The 12,895-nt window shown below is 33.8% G+C and overlaps 1 protein-coding gene across 3 annotated transcripts in view; it reads right to left on the reverse strand.

Moving 5' to 3' along the window:
• Positions 1-12,895, reverse strand: part of LOC126830666 (dentin sialophosphoprotein) — a 104,261-nt gene that overhangs the window by 13,292 nt on the left and 78,074 nt on the right. The window contains exon 1 of one of the 3 annotated variants that reach the window (XM_050561086.2): positions 10,302-10,505. The exons of the other annotated variants lie outside the window; for them this stretch is intronic. The gene's annotated coding sequence lies outside the window, so the exon portion shown is untranslated. Of the gene's footprint in view, positions 1-10,301; positions 10,506-12,895 lie in introns of those variants that run through there. 3 annotated transcript variants of the gene reach the window in all.

Consider the following 12,895-nt stretch of genomic DNA (forward strand, 5'->3'; position numbering starts at 1 on the left):
CTCTGTAAATCAAAGTACGGAAATATCTGTACTTTCACTAACACATAATCGATAAAATCAGATTTTAAGGTTTACCTTTCTAAGTTAGAACATAGATTGCAAATTGTCAGTTTGCCAGCTGTTTTTTATTTCAAGGTGACAGCCAGTGCCTGACAATCTTTTATTGATAAAATTTATAAAAATCCCCCATAGCTTGTATGGAGTAGTGTAAACCAAACATAAGCAATCTTATTGTATAGAGGTTATTCTACCGAGGTTGGGGGATAAAGCTGATTCTAAAGACTGAAAATACACAAAAATACTATGTACAGGTTCAAACTCTGGCCTCGATTGGCCATGCATGACCGTCATGCATGGGTTCGGGGGACATGCGTAATATTTCTAGAACATTCGATTTCACTTCCCATGTACATACATGTAATTAGGGAGTTCTCGTAGCTAGCTTATTTGATGGTACTTTTCTAAACAACCAATTAGCTAATTGGCACTTTCCGGGAGTTTAAATGACGTCCAAATACAGATCATCGAGTTGTGTTTAAACATTTAAACATTTTAAAAGTCGTTTATTTGCAGACTGTTTTAAAGGAGCGGGTATCAAGTAATATTTGGAGACATTGGGTGATATCACCACGTTATTTATTTATTAAAATTCTTTTGATGTCTTTATTTGTGATAAAATTTCTAAATATCATAACAGTTTGTGATCACCCATGCAGATGAATGTTGCCAACGTGAACACATCAAATACAACTTTACTATGTCAAAGAGTCAACCATTCATTACATAATCGATTGATGTTGGATAATAAACTGATGGTCTAACAAATAATGCTAGATAACTGCGCAGTAAAACATAAACGGGGCAAACAAGAACACATCACAGAAATAACACTCTGGAATAGGATTTTGTGGCTCGTTGAAACTTTAACTAAGTCATTTTGTAACTAACATATGGTATTATGTTTGCTCTATTTTCTAAGTCTACGTGGGCGTGTCCAGAGCGTGTGTGTTGGGGTTAGGGTTGGGGCAATATCTAATCTCGTTCATACAAATGAATGTGGAGAGACACGGGCATTGAATATAAATCTAAGTAAATATTATGCTACAGCTCTACAGTATTCAATAAATGTTGTATTCCATTGTTTACATTGACAAACTGTTTACCGTCTACTGCAGAAAATAAACAGTCAAATAAGACACATATTGATATTCTTGCTATCCAAAAAATAATCATACGGTAAATTCAAAAATTAGATTATCCATTTTTTTCCTCGCGCAGAAAATAGTCGAAGTGCCGATGCATAACATAATTGATAGTTATGGGCATTGCTACTTCCCTTTTGTAATTAAATTAATAACGACTGTCATAATTCTGCGTAAAACCAATGGTACATTTATGACCAATGGTACCTTTATGATCAATAGTATTGAGTCAGAATGTTTCAAGAAGGCCTGTTCCAAGCTTATTGGGGTTTTCCATGTGTATTGTTACAGTACAGACGGGAAACGTGACACACGGCATTATGTCTATAGTGTACTTTTAGTGTCACGGGATCCGTTGATCACCTGTTTAATGCGTTTTACTATGATTTATACTATATTAGTAGATAGTATCATGATACTTGATCTGTTTACTTTTGTTTACACCTGATGGTGTTGAGTTTAATACGAGAGATAAATCTTCTCAAATAAAAAACACTGGCCGAGATATCTGATATGGCAATAAAAGAGAGACGTGGAAGGGGATACAATGTGTGGATTTGATCGGGTTTCTAGTCTTACTGGGGCTAAGTTAGCTACTTGTACATGGAAATATGGAACCAAGGATAAATCAATTGCCAGAATAAATAAACTGTAACACGAAGCACTTAACAGGTTAAACGCCCCCAACCCTCCCCTATTCTCCGCCGTAAAGATAAACCAAATGACATGCGAAATAGGCTGAAACACGAGATACTAAATACCCCCCCCCTCCCAATTCGCCACCACTACAATGATCCCAATCAGATCATTATACCCAATCATTACATGTACATTAAAATAACACCAGTACGAAATATTAGAATGGCATATATTATAGGATATCAAACTCCACGAATAAACCAGATGACCTTAATCGATGTCAGTAACTATCACTAATCTTATGATTGTCGACCTTGATGACAAACTCGGTATAAATGTCATCATAAAAACGACAGTATTACCCAATAATACATTATATCCCCCAGGTAGAAAAGATATAAAAGCGACATAAATCCAAGCTCATCTGATCATGATGAAAATCGGAGATGTTACTCAATAAATGAAACAAACAATAGGCGTTGGGGGGGTGGGGGGTCACACCGATGATTGTGAATGATTAAGACAATCACCTCACCTGGTAACATTATCAGTCCCAATACGACATATTACCTGTTTTTATGATTATTATAGTCGACTAGAGTCAATAAGATAAAACATTGACACTTTTATACCTGTTGATTATCTTATTACAACTCTTCCTAAACACCTTGATAGATTTACAGGTGAACGGACAGATTATCTCGGGGTTTAATTATCTCCCCTGTAAAGCCAGACAATAGGTTAAATAAATGATAGTAAGCCAATAATAAAGACATCAAATGGAGGTTTTAATTTCCACTGAAACTTTACATCTAATAGAATTGGGGTAAATCCAGATTTAGCATCCTAATAATGGCGGGCGGTACCATGTATGGTTATTCGTAAAACGTGACAAATCCTGGGTTCAAGACAGCGAAATCCTTTAAACATTTCATCTAGCTGTGTGCCAAAGTAATCTAGAAAGACACGGTACATGCCATGTTTAGCACAGTGTAACTATTTAATTCTGAATAAAGCGATACTTGTAATAGGAAATTTGCCACTAAAACATGAATGAGATTATAATATTATTAGTACTCCCACACAATGTCACGTGAGTCCTATCAATTTATAATATAATACAATACGTACTTCAATTTTCGAGCTTACAAATCGATCCCAAAACTGCACTCAGAACCATAAATTACTCTATATATTTCTTTTACCGCCACCAGATGACGCGATGACTATTGTATGACATTTTTTATGAGCTGACGGCTTTGGAATCGATAGATATAAATGATTTTAATAACTTTAAAATGTTATGTATCCCATTTGATCTATTTAACTGGTTTGTGGTGGTTCGAAAAGTGGACGTTTATCGTCAATTACGGTCATTAGCGCAGAGAATATAGCATATTGATTTCATTTGTATTTTAAACATTTGTACTCAATTAGTAATTTTCTGGACGGTGTTTATTATTGAAACAAAGGGACTTTAATACATTCAATAAATACAATGAATGTTACTCGTGATTCCTAGAGTAGTACTATGGTTGGTAATTACTATCGTTCATCTCTTTATAACTATTACATTCTTTTCTCTATTCTCTATTTATGCATGGCAATTTGTGTTGTCATTTTGGTGAAGAAAGGTGTTTAAATTAGTAATAGGATGGAATGATACTTTAACAGAATTAACATGATTTATATTTTGGGATTGGAAGGAAGGATATGCGCATGTCTAATTTATATATCATTTAAGCGTTTCTGCTCGTGTAATTGTTTCAGTAAATCAACGAGGAAATGGTTTTGGAGAGGGGAAAGGTGTTTTCACATCAGTGGAAAGTTATACAATAGAACAGATAGATCCTTGACATAATTAAAGAATAATTAAACAATGAAGAGAAAACTCAACCTGTCATTAGTTATCAAAGCATCATAGCATTTTACATTGTAATGATATAGCTGCGCCAAGTCATGCAATATCAATTAGTTCTACTGGCGCAAGACTTAACTTCACACGCAAATAAACTCAGTCAAATGTCACGAAGAAAAAATAAACAGAAAAGATAGTCATTAAGTTAAGAAATATATATTTATGTAACTAAACTAAAACAGTGATTTTATTTTTCGCAATTACCATATAAAAGTCATATTATTAAACGCATATACCAACCGAGACTGACACGCAATACACCAGGGAGACGAAAGTGTGCGGCAATTAAAGTTAATATTGAAATGTTGATGTTAATATGACGTAAAATACGCGAGTGGAATTGTTAGGAGACTGGTACAAGTGTGATGTTGTTCAAAGATATAAAAATAAAAATGCATATCACGTCCTGGGCCCGAATCAGATCAAATATTAGTATCAAAAGCATCAAAATGTGACACCTTCCTTGAAACGAGAACAGTATACGGTATTTTGCAATTTTCATTCAAGCAGAACGACGATGAAATCGACACTGTCGTATGCATGAATGATTATATCCATTTATGTACAAATAGTTTTTCAGGGAAAGCATTAATGCCATCCTCTTGTGGTCCCTAATTTCCACATGAAGGTTAAAGTGAATTGACTTCTTAAACCTGGGTCGAAATAAAATTGTCCTTTTCATTGGATTTGGTGTGATGAGTTATTTGTGGGGCGACAATGGTGGGTTTCCTAGCTAAAAGCGTTGTCCATTTTGTATTCCCTGTACTATTTTCATGCAATGTTTGCTCCTTGTGTTTCTTTTCGTTTAAAAACATTAAGAGCTTTGAGTTGGGTTTTGAAAGGAATGGCTTTTGTTTTTGCTGCTAACGAAATATCCAAATTATTTTGGTAGTTAGAAACAATCGTGAATTGATTATAATATTAGTCTAAGGAAGCCAGAACGTGTTTCACTACGGGGAGTCGAAATCAGAGTACATGGAAGGCTTCCGATTATAGTATTTACCAATCGGTAATACCTCGGCTAATATGGTGCAAATTTAACGTTTTATTGACGAATAATGTTTAACTTTCAGACTTGCTTCTGGTTGTCGTAAATATGGCGAGTCAGACCACGAACTTTGTCGAAGTCAATTTACGTTACGTGACTTTCTGGAGTGTTCACGACACCCGTCTAACTGTCTTTAAGAATTTAACACATCGTTGGTAGTGCGTACATCGTAATATAGTTAACGGATTTTAAGAAAATTACTAAAGAGTTATAAATACATTCAGTGTATTTCGGTATCTGATACGTACCATGAAAATCATGACCGCCTAAGATTGAGGAAATAACACTTTTATTTATTGATCTATTCATTTAATAAAACTGTAAACAGGACCGGATTCAGTTTGTGTTGGGCTATATTATGTTATAAAGGGGTCCGCAATTACACATAGATACCAGACTCCCATTAATAATGACACTCGTTGTAAACCGTTTCCTTGTATTACAATAAAATATCCATTTAGGTATGACATGTTCTTTTTTTAAAAAAAATAAAATACTGAACCGTAACGACATCCTTTTGGGATTTTTAAAACCTACATTAACCTTGTAGTAATGGTGGGTGGCGTGCAGAAAGCTTGACGCGATTACTCTTTCTAGAACACCGGATACCACTTTTTATTTATTTCAATAGTCCATATACACGTAGCTAACAATGTATGTTGCGTCTTTGTGTTTTATATAAAGTCAGTAATTAAAAGGGACCCAGTTTTACAAGATACGGGTAATTCGAATTAGTGACATGGCCCTTGGATACAGTTAGAAAATCCTTGCCGAAACCTTGTTCAATAATAACCAGTAGTTTTATCTTATATACTTGTGTAAATCTAAATATTTCTTTCAAAACTAATGCGTAATGACATTGACGATATTAAATTAAGTGGGTCAAAATTTAGATGTCACCACAAATTAAAAATTTAAAAAAACCAAACCAAACAAGAATTTAGGTGGATTTAAAATTATGCATTGAATCTCGAATAATGTATTCATCACAAAGAAAGCAAATCCGACTTTACTTTTGAAAATTTCAATTCATTACACTGTTCATTAAAATACAAATACACGCCATGTTGAAAATATCAAAAGAATGTTTTAAAGAGTTGTCTTGTATTATGTGATGAAGGACGACAACCCAAAGACAATTGGTATTTTGTACATAAAGAGGATGTACGCGGTATATTAAACTCATTGGGGTGTAACTGACATGAACACAGATTGGCAGGTTTCTTTCTTCTGTCTCGTTATAAAACATGTACTCGACTAGAACTAAAGAAGGTTTTTTTTATGAGTTTAATCAAGTTATTAAAGTCAGTTTTTGTTACAAAGATCAAGTGATTGTGACACGAGTTATATTTCATACTACATACACTATTGTATATTTTGACAAGATAGTAACAATGAATGAACATAATGTCGGTTGTTTACAGGTACATAATCTGGACAATCATAATACATCTTTGTTCATTTTGAGACTAACATATTATAGATATTATTTTAGTAAAATGCGTTCAACTTTTCCCCGAAAACCATCTACCCGGATTGCCCTAAGGTTTTGGTACACAAGAATACTTCGGATTTCCTTTAGTTTTGATACATAAGAATAGTTCGGATGTCTCTAACGTTTTGGTATACAAGAATAGTTCGGATGCCTCTAAAGTTTTGGTATACTAGAATACTTCGGATGTCCCTAAAGTTTTGGTATACAAGAATACTTCGGATGTCTCAAGCGTTGTGGTACACACGAATACTTCTGATTTCCTTAACTTTTTGGTATGCAAGAATAATCCGGTTTCCCTCAAATATTTGTACATCATGGCTGCACTATGAATCATTTAAGTGCAACTGAAAGGACTGAATGATAGTCACAGTTTCAGATCTGAAATGGTCTAGATAAATATGGATGGTTAATTATATCGATTTTCATTTTCATTTTCTTTTTAAAAATCTAATAACATGTATTGTTTAATTTCTATCTAATTACAGGTACATGTATTCTTATATTTAGCACCGACATATTGATTACGTCAATAGTTATTATACAAACCCAGGGATAATTAACCGATTTTTTTATAAAAAATGTGTGCCTTATATAGATTGTAATACATGGTTTTAATATTTTGCGTTCGACTCTAAAGTAGCATACATATATCGGGAAATATAAATTAGGATATAGGTGTACAATATATTGCAAGCAGCGTACATGTATATTAATTATTAGGCAATGTAAATTAGAACCTGGCAATACATTATGTTAGGAATTTTGGAGATGTACATGTAAGTTAGGATCTGGCAATATATTATGTTAGGAATTTTAGGGATGTAAATTAAGATCTGGCAATAAAAACTACGGTATGGCAAAATATTATAAGGTTGTGGATTTGGGTAATGTAGACGAAGATGGGAGTTTATATAGCTGAAATCGTCAGGAAGGAAATTCTTATTCGAGCTTCCATGCAAACGTTGACGCTTGCAACGAATAAAATAGAAAATTACAACAATATTACTTCTTCAAGTTACATGTGGAGTACTTCTCGAGGGAATGGAACGGGTTCGAGAAACAGAGAGCATATCCTGCTTTGTGTATGACAAACGTCAATACTTTACTTGTAAATAAATGGGTGTTGATTCAATGATTGTGATGAAGCTTCTGCTTAAAATCAAGTAGAAGGCAATCTAACAGCGTGAAATTATACAAGCAAAACTCTACTACAACTACTATAATCGCAATTTGACAATCTTTAATAGACGTACACGTATCGTGTTTTCTATCATTCAAATTGATTGACACATGGGACTAATTTTATTTATTCCTTTGATGTTACAAAATATAGATAAACTTAATTCTATTTGAAGCCAACTACAAAAAGAAGTCGTGTTTTGTTTTTAATGTGAGAAATCGTCAAAAGACAGTCTAAGAAACAATTCAAAGGTGAATTATATTAAATATTAATAGCTCCTCGTCTAGATGTTTCATTGTGAAACTAAACACAAATTTTTTAATAGGTGAAAAAAGTCTCAATAAACGAAAACAAAAATTCTAGTCGAGTAACGTTCCCATATGATACGTAAAAAAAAATCTTTAATTTGAATGAGATTTTATCTAGCGTCAGAGCCTTGAGAGACATGGCATTGAAATGAATTGCTCGTGCGTAGCGAAGAGAGTGCACTCTTTTGTGCGGGTACTTAAGAGAATGTCTAAAATTTATTGTACATGTAAATGACAGTAGTTGTACACGCAACTCATAGCTAATTTTAATGCCTTGCCAGTTTTATATAAAGCATCAATTCTATTATTGAATGAATATTTTTTTGGTTTATAATATCGATACAGAACCAATTAAAGAATGTTACTGTAATGTTTCTAAATATGGCCTAAATTGATTGTCTTGATCTACAAGCAGGGCGACATGTATATAATATCAATTTTATAAGCAATTGATGCATGTTATAGATGCCATGACAACTGATAGTCTATTATACCCAGACTCACAACAACACGAATAACTGGGTAATAAAATGAGATTTTATGGCATTATTAATCTCACAAACATGGCCATGTCGCCGGACATATAGACAGTATAATATTTCTCTTCCAGACGTTGACAGACACATTTATTAAGCGATATGTAGTATTATTCTAGCAAGAATTATTGTCCGGCATTCTGTATTCGAGATGTACTAGGGTCATCTCGAGGGGCCTGGTCCTGTCGCCTACCCTGTCTTAACCAATGCCCCGATTTCATCAATAACCCCCGTTCATTCCTAATGAAATCCTATTTTTTTTAACAGAATGTCACCATAGCGATGCCTTAAACTTGTTTTCCGATGATTAATTTATTCAAATGCACTTGGCCTTCATATGACACCATACATCCAACACATTTCTTAATCATCTTTTTTTTTAAAAAATAACCCATACCAGTGTGATACAATTGAAACAATAATTCAAATACCATCAGAGCAAACAAAATGTGACTCGTATGTTATGCATGACAAGCTTCAATTTCTACTATAGAGATGACGAAGTAGACTCCCCAAGGAACATTGACTTAAATAACAACTTCTAACGCCAAACAATGTGAAAACAACGAGTCTATAATTTAAGACTCCTGGGAGACAAAGTTGATACTTTTACTAAAAGGTTGAGTCAACACGATTCTTGGGCATTATCTTTACCGCCCTGAACAAGACTTCATAACAGACTCTACTAAGTCATACCCGAACAATATTTGATTAAACGCGAGTCTAAAACCCCAGTTTTTATACATACTGAGATTGTATTGTAAGATCGGTCAAAGGTCAGAGGTATTATATCTGATTTTTTAAAAAGTTACTTTGAGAATAAAAATGGGATTAACAGGGTTACAGATGAGATTTTAAGTGCTATAAATAGAAAGAGTGGTAGATTAGTATCATGAATGAATAAAATAGATGGAAGAAAGAATGAAAGATAATACATACAGTTATATGAAAGATGATTGTTAGAATATTTTATGATAGTTAAGACCACATTTAACACAATATATAGATCTGTGCATGCATTACATTATAATTATATTTTGAGTTTATTTGCAAATGAGACGAAGACTACATTCATTCATTTGTTGGAGTATTTTATTGTACCTGAATCGTAAAAAGTGCACAAAATGTAATATTATTCAAATGAAGGCATAACTTATATATATATTATGTATTTGACTCTCATATATCTCAAAAAAAAAGAACAAACAAATGTCTCAGTTTGCAAATAAACTCAAGACTTACTTATAAATGAAACAATTTTACGGTAATGATCTTTCTGTTTTACATATAAACTACATGGATATACACATGGTATCAGAAAGGGTGTGGAAAGGGGACAATCTTTTCATTTGTCTTTAAATAGATTATAAATATACATAATCGAACCCCAATCGCATTAGCCCGGATAGGGCAGAAACGTAGGACGTTAAATCCCATTTATAATCGAACATGGCACCAAACATGATACAAGTATCAGCCAGGAGTGGAAATGTTCCATTTCCTTTCGATTGTTCTCCGATTCTATAATCTTACAGAGTATCGGAAATGGTTATTCTTTTGCTGTGTTTAGATTTTAAATCTTTAATCTAATCGGAAAATGTGCATTTATCATTCTCATGGATTTTATCATTTATTCCTTGGCTTTTGTTATTGTCAATAGAGTATCAGTTTTCTCCGTCTACGATATAGTTTGCTTAAATAAACATTTTATTTGTATGACATGTTTGTATTTTAAGTCTGACATCAGGTTTAAGTCGGGTTATATTTATGAGAAAAAACTTCATGTTTATACACTGGTAAAATAATATTTGCAAATTTGCCTGGCTAGCCGCTTTCTCTCACCCTTCTGCCATGTGAATATCCATGAACACACCCAAAATGAACCCCTACACTGAAACCTTCAACCCTAACATACACCTATTATAGTATACATTTAATAAACGGTATTTTATGTGCAGGTATATAGATTTCTTACCTCTTTATTGATCTTAGCGACAGTTTATAATCCACGGTTATTAAGACACATATGTCATATAGTCCAATATCTCACGACGGTATGTCATCTATAATGCACAATAAATGTCATATCCCAGTAAATTACGATAATAAGCTGATTAATCCAATAAACCTCGCCTCATCACTCGATGTGTTAACCTTCCTTCCTATTTTAACACTAACTTAAACTTTATACATAGCTATCATATCCAACACAACTCAAGTCATGTGATACGTCATGTGACCTGTCAATCACGGCCCCTAATGAATGGAGGTAGGAATAGCGTTATAGTCTCGTATAACTAGCCTTGATTATTCTGTGTTTGGCTATGAGAGGCTAGGTAATCGTTACTAAAATGGCTGCACGGTTCAGTGGTTACGTTGAATCGTTTGTCGGTTGGCTGGATCAATCAGACCGAGCTGAATTGCTTGTTGAAGATTGAAAGGCGAAGGGTTTGTTAGACCGTGTGCCTTCAATAGATTTCCATAGTCAAACGTCTCAAATAAGAAAAAAAAGTAACAATATTTGATCCATGTTTTTGTGACAAATGGGAGTCTGTATAAATAAAGGCGGCAAGCTAAAATACAAGGCGATTCCTATATTGACATTCTACTTGATTTCAGTGTAAAGAATACCCCCACACCCCTGTTTTATACGATTCTTATGGAATAGTTTACAGCGTTTAGATTATTATTACAAATATATCACGGCTTATTGCCCGGGGCACGCGGTGGCTAGCGCGATTTAGGGGCTTGAGCGGTGCTACAATAGTTTCGATGTCTCTCGGTTCTTAATTTGTATGATCGACCACACTTATTCAACTGGGAGAACCCCCATAACAAACCATACACAAAATGCCAGTCGAATGTGCACCCAGGGTGTGGGTGGGGGTGAGAGTTATCCTGGAAACTTTTGATTTGTGAAGATAGGATTGGTTTTGTATGAGTTTAGTTAATTTCAAGCATGACTGAGGGCATTGAGGTGGCAATCACTTAAAAAAAAACCTTTAAACCTTTAAAGTGGACATTACAGTACTCATATTTAAACTTGAAACCGTGACCACGCTCTACAAGTCGCTCTTGAAATCCGGCCTTGCCAAACATTTTTATGCGCAGTTATTGCTCCTGAAAATATTTGAAAACCACCGTTGAAGATAGGGTGTAAACTGAAAGGATGTGTGAGCAATATTATTCAACCAGTTGATATTTAAGTGAAAAGTCAACATCAGTGAGAATGTCTCTAGTCAGTCAATATATAATATTATAACATAACGTGTGTTGTTCATAACATGTACACGTCACGTCACCTGTATGTTGACATGTTTAATTACAATCTACCTGTGATATTCATGTTCAACATACCGATATATGTCTTGTACGGCGCTCCGTAGTATTACACGTGGATGTGTGTGTTGCCGCCATGCTTGCAAAGAAATAACAACTTTTTACGATAAAATAAACGTGTTTAATTTTTTTTAATATTCAAAATAACAGAAATTTATCGAAAATCCAGGCACTTGCCTACTCAGAACATTCACTTGGAACGAACGATTTACGATCGCCTTGAATTACACTCACGACGATAATATGTGTATATCATCTAAATATCGCACTCTACATTCAGATAACTTTTTCGAACTTTTCGAGCAACCAAATTAAAGTTTCTTATACAAATTAAAGGGTTTCTTATGTTTCTTATACAAATTAAAAGTTTCTTATACAAAGTATACAAATTAAAAGTTTCATTAACAGTTTCTTATACAAATTAAAAGTTTCTTATACAAATTAAAAGTTTCATTAAAAGTTTCTTATACAAATTAAAAGTTTCTTATACAAATTAAAAGTTTCTTATACAACAGCACAATAAAAACTCGTGAACACCTTAAATGAGGCATGGTACCAAATGCTCTGAAAAAAGACTAAGCATAACTTGCCCCCTTGACGGCATCCCCATTCTACCTCCATGTCGAATACCACTACACACGTTTTAAACAACAAGAATTGTGGAATTAAAAATCTTTATCTTTCAAATACAACAGGACGTTATATCAAATTTTCTAAAAGGATAACGTCCAATTTGTCTCGTGTACGACACCCTTCATTCGTATTCCCAGTCAATACCACGTCCTGTTTATCTGGGATGTTTATATAGCTTAAAGGTTTGTGAGGTATTTTGCAAATATGGGAACTAATTTGTGATTCAATGAATCCGCACTCAAAATAAAATACCGGCTTTTTATCACGTGAATAACCATTTTTGTTTCTAAATGATTCGGAGCTTAACAATGGATATGTAAGTTCTTTGAAGGAAAAAAAAACCTTTAAAAATTGAATATAGACGGAATGTGAAAGATAGTTCGACCTTTTTAACAAGGAAAACGTTTAAAATATTACAAGTTGAAACAATTCAACATCCGCGTGTGATGTCGGAGTAGATGATTTAAGGTCGTATAACGGTTTCCTGTAATCTTAATCCGAACACGAGACAAATGCTTGTTTTTGTGTATTTAAATGTTTGTAAAAAATTGTGTACTAAAGAATAGGGACATTTGTCCACATTAGAAATGGTTTCCG

This window comes from Patella vulgata, chromosome 8 (assembly GCF_932274485.2).
Source record: "Patella vulgata chromosome 8, xgPatVulg1.2, whole genome shotgun sequence".
NCBI lineage: Eukaryota > Metazoa > Mollusca > Gastropoda > Patellidae > Patella > Patella vulgata.